We start from the raw sequence: 8,027 nt of genomic DNA, 5'->3' as shown, positions 1-8,027 counted from the left end.
GAGTGAGGAGGCTGCTGCCTGCTGATCTGTGGATTGAGGTATGGAGTGGCAGAAGGTGGAGTCATCAGCAAAGAGATAGAGAGGATGTCGTCAGGTTCACTATGTTAACAAATATAATTTCGTTCAAAATTTTGGGAGATTAGCAAACCTGTACATTTTTGGAATCATCAGAGCATGGAGAATCCGAAAATAAATGTTGGCATTTGCACAGACACCTGCATGGCCGCCATTTTGGATTTTCAAAATGGCCACCATAAAATACATATTGTTATGAATTTGGGTAGTGATATACGTAGAGCAGAGTAGATCTGAGTAGGTAACATGCTTCGACTGTCGCGATAGGGAATCTACCTGTAATAAGTCATGTGTAGGCGTTTTGTCGGCTAAGATGTATGATTGTGAATCTACCAGGAGATTCGTGTGTTAAGTAGTGCAGGGAATAATGAGTCGAGCCCTTGCATGTCTCAACTGGTTAGCCAAACCTTTGTCCATTTTGGCACTGCACACCACTTAAACATTAGTTAGGACCTTTAGTACAACACTAAATGACGCCCTTTCCCCCCCCCCCCCTGACATGACTTAGGAAGAAATCGGGCTAGAACACCGCCACAAATGGCCGCCACCATTTACACCTCCGAGAGGCCTATCTGCCTCACATAGCATGTGCTATAACACCAGGAGTAAGAGACGGGAGTTGGAGTGACGCAGTGGGCGTGACCTGAGCGAGTCGGGGGAGGCTCTGATTGGCAGAGCAGTGCGCCAAAGCTGACGTGATGGGCGAGAGATATTAACAGCGCCGGACGCCTTTGCTGGGAGTAGAGTGGAGAGGAGTTCAGATCTGATTCCGAGTTCATGTGCACAAGCAGTTTTTGAGAGTTGAGAGTCGCGCAGCCCATGAGTCACGAGTTGGTGTTGAGTTGAGACGAGTTCATCCCCAGCCCCTGGCAGTTCAGTAGAGAGTGGAGTCGTGGTCAAGAGTTGGTTTTGCAGTGAGCAGTTGAGAAGCGAGTTGGAAGGACGAGCCGTGCAGTCACACCTGCGTTGTCTCTGTTCCTGTCTTTTCGTGCTTCGTGTGGTTATCGACCTCGTGTGAAGCCGCTGGCCTGCGTTGGGTGCTTTGGAGCTTGGTGCACGGACCTCGTGGGCGGCGAGAGGATCGGAGCTCGGAGCAGGACCTCGTGGTGTGCGGTCGGGCCGAGCGGGCTGGTGTTGGACAGCAGCAGAAGAAGACGACAAAGACAGATAAGCCGAGCTCCGCGTATACATTTAACATACGTGTTCTTTTTATTAATTCACATCCCCTGTTCATGTTTGAAATCTGTTGTGCGTGGGATCCCAATTTAGTACCTTATTTTATTACCGGCGCGTGTTTTTATTGTCTTTGCTTTTCCTGAATAAACCCTTGCATTATTTTTGTACAAATATCTGAACGCAGTTTCCTGGTTAATTCAATAGATAAGGCTGCGGGGACTTGTGCCGCTTCCCTCCATTCCACGTGCTTAGGTGTTTTAGATTTTCGAATCCGCCATTGAGTTTCCGCCTCGGAGTTAAAGCCTTCGTGATCGGCATCCGCGACTGCCTGATATTAATTTCGGCGGTTGCGCGACAATATTTTGCACTATCTGGGCTTCTGGTCAACCTAGAAACTTAATTAAATATGCTAATCCTATGTTTTCTGGGTCAAGGAATCCAATAAAGGCCTCAAAATAGTGCTCAGGATTATAGAAAACCAATGTCCTTATATTTGTGATATAACTGTATTACATAATACATGATATTGCAAGTCCTTCGAAGTTATAGGTATGGGTTTATAAAGCAAGAAAGCAGCCTTGTTAGTATCAGATTGAACTATAAGTCCTACACACAGGATCTACTAGGAATATGAATATACCGTTCAGGAATATGCTTTTACAGATCTTCATCACTGTCCTGAGTGTCATTTTCGCAAAGGTATGTATGCAAATGCCAACATTAATTTTTGGATTCCTCATGCTCTGAATATTCCAAAAATGTATAGTTTTGCTAATCTCCAAAAAATTTGAACGAAAAAACATAGTGAACCTGACTAATGTTACAGAGTGTCGGAAAGATCATTGCTGAAGACCAGAAATAGCACAGGGCGGATCACAAATAGCACAAACAGCACAAGGCGGATCACCGCCTTGAGGAACTCCAGCCTGAACAGGAAGGGGAGATGAGAGAATTCTATTCAGGCCCACACGATGACTGCGACCGGAGAAGAAGTCCGCAAGCCATGCGTGAAGATTTCCATGGATACCATAAGAGGAGAGTTTGGTGAGCAGGGAGACAGCTGGAGATATGTCAAGGCAGACAACTCTGATTTCCCGTTTGGTGTTGAAGGCCTCCATCGATTGTTGAGACAGCAGAAGCAGTATGTCGAGAGTAGAGTGACCTGGTCTGAATACAAATTGGTGATCAGAGTTCAAGACATTGGAGAAGAGGAAGGATTTGATATCCGAAGCAATGATGGATTCCATGACCAGCAAGGTCAGCAAGGATTGGGAGCAGGCTGATTGGTCTGCAGTTGCAAGGATCTGTTTTTGCACATTTTTTGTGTAAAGCGGTAATTTTGGCTGATTTTCAAGCAGGTGGCAGATGCCCTTGAGCAAAAGAGAGGGTGAAGAGAACAGAGAGAGAGGGTGTGAAAGAGCAGCAGAGCATGATTTTAGAACCTGTGGGCTGATGCCATCTGGTCCAGTTACAGAATCAAGAGTTGAGGTTTGACAGAAACATCTCCACCTTGTTGGGAGAGGAGGACACAAAGTCCAGGAGCAGCTGGGTTCGACTGGGTAAGACGGGTACAAAGAGAGATGGGTTTGGGACACAAGATTTTGAGGCAGACACAGTGTTGAGGCAGCCACGGTGTTGAGGCAGACACAGTGTTGAGGCAGACACAGTGTTGAGGCAGACACAGTGTTGAGGCAGACACAGTGTTGAGGCAGACACAGTGTTGAGGCAGACACAGTGTTGAGGCAGACACAGTGTTGAGGCAGACACAGTGTTGAGGCAGACACAGTGTTGAGGCAGACACAGTGTTGAGGCAGACACAGTGTTGAGGCAGACACAGTGTTGAGGCAGACACAGTGTTGAGGCAGACACAGTGTTGAGGCAGACACAGTGTTGAGGCAGACACAGTGTTGAGGCAGACACAGTGTTGAGGCAGACACAGTGTTGAGGCAGACACAGTGTTGAGGCAGACACAGTGTTGAGGCAGACACAGTGTTGAGGCAGACACAGTGTTGAGGCAGACACAGTGTTGAGGCAGACACAGTGTTGAGGCAGACACAGTGTTGAGGCAGACACAGTGTTGAGGCAGACACAGTGTTGAGGCAGACACAGTGTTGAGGCAGACACAGTGTTGAGGCAGACACAGTGTTGAGGCAGACACAGTGTTGAGGCAGACACAGTGTTGAGGCAGACACAGTGTTGAGGCAGACACAGTGTTGAGGCAGACACAGTGTTGAGGCAGACAGTGTTGAGGCAGACACAGTGTTGAGGCAGACACAGTGTTGAGGCAGACACAGTGTTGAGGCAGACACAGTGTTGAGGCAGACACAGTGTTGAGGCAGACACAGTGTTGAGGCAGACACAGTGTTGAGGCAGACACAGTGTTGAGGCAGACACAGTGTTGAGGCAGACACAGTGTTGAGGCACAGTGTTGAGGCAGACACAGTGTTGAGGCAGACACAGTGTTGAGGCAGACACAGTGTTGAGGCAGACACAGTGTTGAGGCAGACACAGTGTTGAGGCATTCGGCTTTGTCACGTGCGGTGTCAGCTGTGTAGCCGTTTGAGGTAATGGAGTGGATGGAGGGGGAACAAACACCAGAAACAGATTTGACCAGACACCACCAGGATTTGGAGGAGGGAGACAGGTTTGAGAGTTCAGTCTTGATATTAGAGAGATAGTGCTTCCTGGCACTCCTGAGGTTAGACACACACTTGTTCCGAGCTTTGTGAAAGGAATGGAGATTACCTTCCGTTGGATTTGCCTTCCATGAGGCAAAGGCAAGTGATTTCAGAGAAACTGCCTTACCACAAGTTTCAGTGTACCATGGACGAGAGGAAGGGTATGACAACTGAAGACGAGATGGGATAAATCTGTGAATGAGAGAGAGAGAGAGCAATTTACTTTGGAAGAATTCCCAGAATGGGTTGATGTCAGAGACATTAGAGATGGGAGACCAGTCCAGATGTTTGATGGCTGCTTGAAGGCCGTGCCAGTCGGCCTGAGTGAAATGCCAGACTCGTCAATGCTGAGAAGGCTCTCTGAGAATGGCCAGAGAGATGTCCACTTTAACAAGCACATGATCAGAAGAACCGATTGGAGCAGAAGAAGAGCAGCAGACATTTGCAGGGAAGATAGTCATAACCCAGTCTAGAAGAGAAGATGTACCGTTGACTGGGATCCGGGTTGGGAAATTGACGGATTGTGTCAGTCCCAATGAGTCGCAGAAGTCCTTTGCTGAGGTGCCATGGCTGGTGCAAGAGGGACCCACACCCAGCCAGCTGGCATGATGACAGTTGAAGTTGCCACATATGAGGAAGAGAGAGTTGGGATGAGTGGATAGAAGTTGGTCCATGTTGTCAGACAGCGAGATGTAAATGGAGTCATCACTGTTTGGTGGACGGTACAGCACACATACGAACAAAAGGTGGGCGCGGAGAGGAAGCCGTAGCTAGAGGTACTCCTAGGGGTGGGGTGGAGAGAGGACAGTGCAAGGAGAGTGAGGAAGAGTTTTTGATAAAGATAGCAACCCCACCATCAGGACGAGGCTCAGATCTATCATACCGGAGGAGGGAGTAACTAGGGAGGGATATTAAAGAATCAGAGACATCTTGAAGGAGGAAAGTTTCTGTTTAGCAGATTTAATCTGGTTTGTCAGAAGCAACCTCTGAGAATGGACAACCAGAAGCAACCTGTATGGAGAAAAACCACGAATTTGCAAAACACAGGCCGTGTGAATGTGGAAGCAGGTCACAATTTATGAAACAGAAATACGCTGGGTCCACAAATGTCATATCCACGAATGTTCGGGTTTTACAGTATACACAGCTGAGGCTCATGGAAGAGACTAGAGTACTGACGTGCACTGGATGGATGAGGACACAACAAGACAATGGGAATAGTAGAGAGGTGGGAGAAGGCCAAGATATAGGAAGACTTGGACAAACAAAGGGTGTGGGGTGGAATGGGGGGAAGGAAAGGACAAGATGGATACAGAAGGAAACCTTCAGGAGGGGAAAAACTGAAATTTGGAAGGAGGTGTTGTTGAGGTGGGGTGGGTGTTAGTGAGGGTACAAAAGATCATGGTTTTGTTTTGGGGATGATATGAGATGGTGGATATAATATAAAACTTTACACACAATATAAATGATTATAAATGTCTTGGATTGTTTTGCCAGAGAAAAACTTTTGGAAATACATCAATTCCTTTCAAGACAAGCCAAATGGTCTTGCAAAAAATAAATAAATAAAGTTCACTGGGATATCTTCTGAATACTTGCAACAAAGGGTCGCAACGTAGAGATGCGGAAGCTGCTAAAATGTCGAGCAAGCTTCATACTCGGTCTCACCTCCAACTCCCAACACTAAACCAAATCTGAGACCAGTCCAACACCAGAGCATCCTTTTTACAAAGGGGGTGGGTTAGCTGGAAAAATGAAGCCTTCAAATATATGGCACGAACCAACAATAAACAAGCAGCATGTGGGATTACTGTTATGGATTCGTCACTTCCGTTGTTGTGGTTTTCATCCACTGTAAGCATTTTTGGTTCCATGTACTGTTATTGTTATCGTTTCAGTGAAATGGAGATAACCGTTTGCAAAAGGTAAAAATTAATGTTTTAAAAGAAACCGGAAACCGGATCGAGAGAAAACCGGATGAAGAAGAGGAGGAAGAAGAGGCGGAGCAAGTGAGGTCGAAAGAAGCCGAGTTGCTTTGAGGTCTTGAGCAAACGCTGGCAAACGGGGGTCACGAGCGAACTTTGGGTTTCCTGGGAAAGGGATTCCTGTGACAGAGTGGTTATCGCTGTGACAGATAAACCTGCGTGACAGGTTTTGCGGTCGATTCCGAAGAGAATCGTTGTTGAAGTGCAGGTATGCCTTCAGTACGGGCCCGTCAGCCATTTTGCCTCGCTCCCGATTTCGCATCGCTCCAGGCTTTTCACATCGCTCCAACCTTTTCACCTCGCTTCAGCCATTTCACCACACCCAGTCGTTAAGCTGGTTTGTGTGTGTAACGTGGATTTCGAGTGGGAATTTGCGTTTCGCCGTTTGGGAGCCGTTGAACGTTCATACCCGAAGGTGTGATTTCCCAATCGCCTCTTGAGGGCACCTTTGCGCATCTTTGGCAGCGTGACTGTCAGCCGAACGGGATTCTGGTCTCGATACGACATCATTCTTACGATCACCGGAGCGTGGATCGACTTTGGCTTGATGCCGGGACATAGACTTTGGGAATGTTCTTTTCACTCACTTGGAGCACAGTGTTATATTGTACGAAACTGATGGTACCATCATAGGAATGATATAACATTGGTTGTATAATTGATTAATATTGTTCTTGTGCTGTTATTCTTGTGTGACCTTAATACAATACTTGTTTTTTGGTAACAATTGGTGTGGTTTCACCATTGGTCTTTGACACACAGAATAACACATCTTTCTGCCGTGATTCCTTTCGGGGCTCGGAGGTACACCGTGACCGGGGTTTGGGGAGGAGCACGTAACAATTACATCAATTTGCAACAGAGTTAGAAAGTACCAAAGTACTAAAATTAAAACATGAAGTGCCACGTATACATCGACAAAGAGAAGCAAAAAACAAATGGATGCCTTGACCTAAAATATTCAGCACTTCAATCAGTAAGGAAATGAGTTTTCAAACCACATCACGTTGGGAGCAAAAAGGTAAAAAGGTGGTGCCTCGTCAAAACCTAAATCATGTTCCAGTGGTCAATTACTCACACGTGCACTACGGACCTTGAATCACTATTTTCTTTTTCAAACCCACTCGTACCCCAATGTATTGTGATGGCCTGGAAGTTGCTGCTCACAAGGAATTGGGTCTTATATTATTACTAGGATATAGTCCGTCAAAAATGACGGGTTGGAACAGTTTATTTGACGGTGCAGCCGTGTGAGCATGCCAAAATCTGAAGCCTGGGCCTAGTGTCAGGTGTGCTTATATCTTCTTTGTTTAATAGATATCTTACAGACGTAAATGAACACTCAGTTTACTCTGCGCACTTTGCACGTCACGTTCAGCGAATGTCACCTCCCTGCGTCTTGTATTTATTGTGATTTTAAAAAACCCCGCTTCTGTACACCGATATTGAGGCTCGATTTGCAAGCCACCGTCTACAGTTCCAATTTGAAGAGATGCAATTCCTCTTATTTTGGGTCTTTTTGGTCCTCTGGGTCATTTGCGTCCTCTGGATCTTTTGGGTTCTAGGTTTATTTTGGGTCTTCTAGGTCGTTTGGGTCCTCGGGATCTTTTGGGTCTTCAGTGTCTTTTGTGTTTTTTGGTTCCTCAGGGTCTTTTGGGTCATTTTCGTCTTTTGGGTCCTTAGGGTCTTTTGGGTGATTTGAGTCTTTGGGGTCCTCGGGGTCTTTTGGGTCCTTGGGGGTCTTTTGGGTGATTTGAGTCTTTGGGGTCCTCGGGGTATTTTCAGTCCTCTGGGTCTTCAGGGTATTTAAGAGTCTGGGGCATTTTGGGTCTTAAGGATAATTTTGGTATTTGGGGTCGACTGGGTCCTCGGGGTCTTTTGGGTCTTTGGCGAATTTTGGGTCTTCTGGGTCTTTTCAGTCTTCGGGGTTTTTTGGCTCTTCGGGGTATTTAAAGGTCTTTGGGGTTTTTTGGGTGTTCAGGGTCTATTGGGTGTTCAACAGTAACAAGGGTGTGGGGTGGAATGGGGGTAGGAAAGGACAAGATGGACACAGAAGGAAACCCACAGGAGGGAAAAAAATCTGAAATTATTCAGGGTCTTTTGGGTCTTCTGG

Source organism: Myxine glutinosa, chromosome 11 (genome assembly GCF_964187855.1).
Source record: "Myxine glutinosa chromosome 11, kmMyxGlut1.1, whole genome shotgun sequence".
Classification (NCBI taxonomy): Eukaryota; Metazoa; Chordata; class Myxini; order Myxiniformes; family Myxinidae; genus Myxine; species Myxine glutinosa.
Note: the sequence above shows the minus strand (reverse complement) of the source record.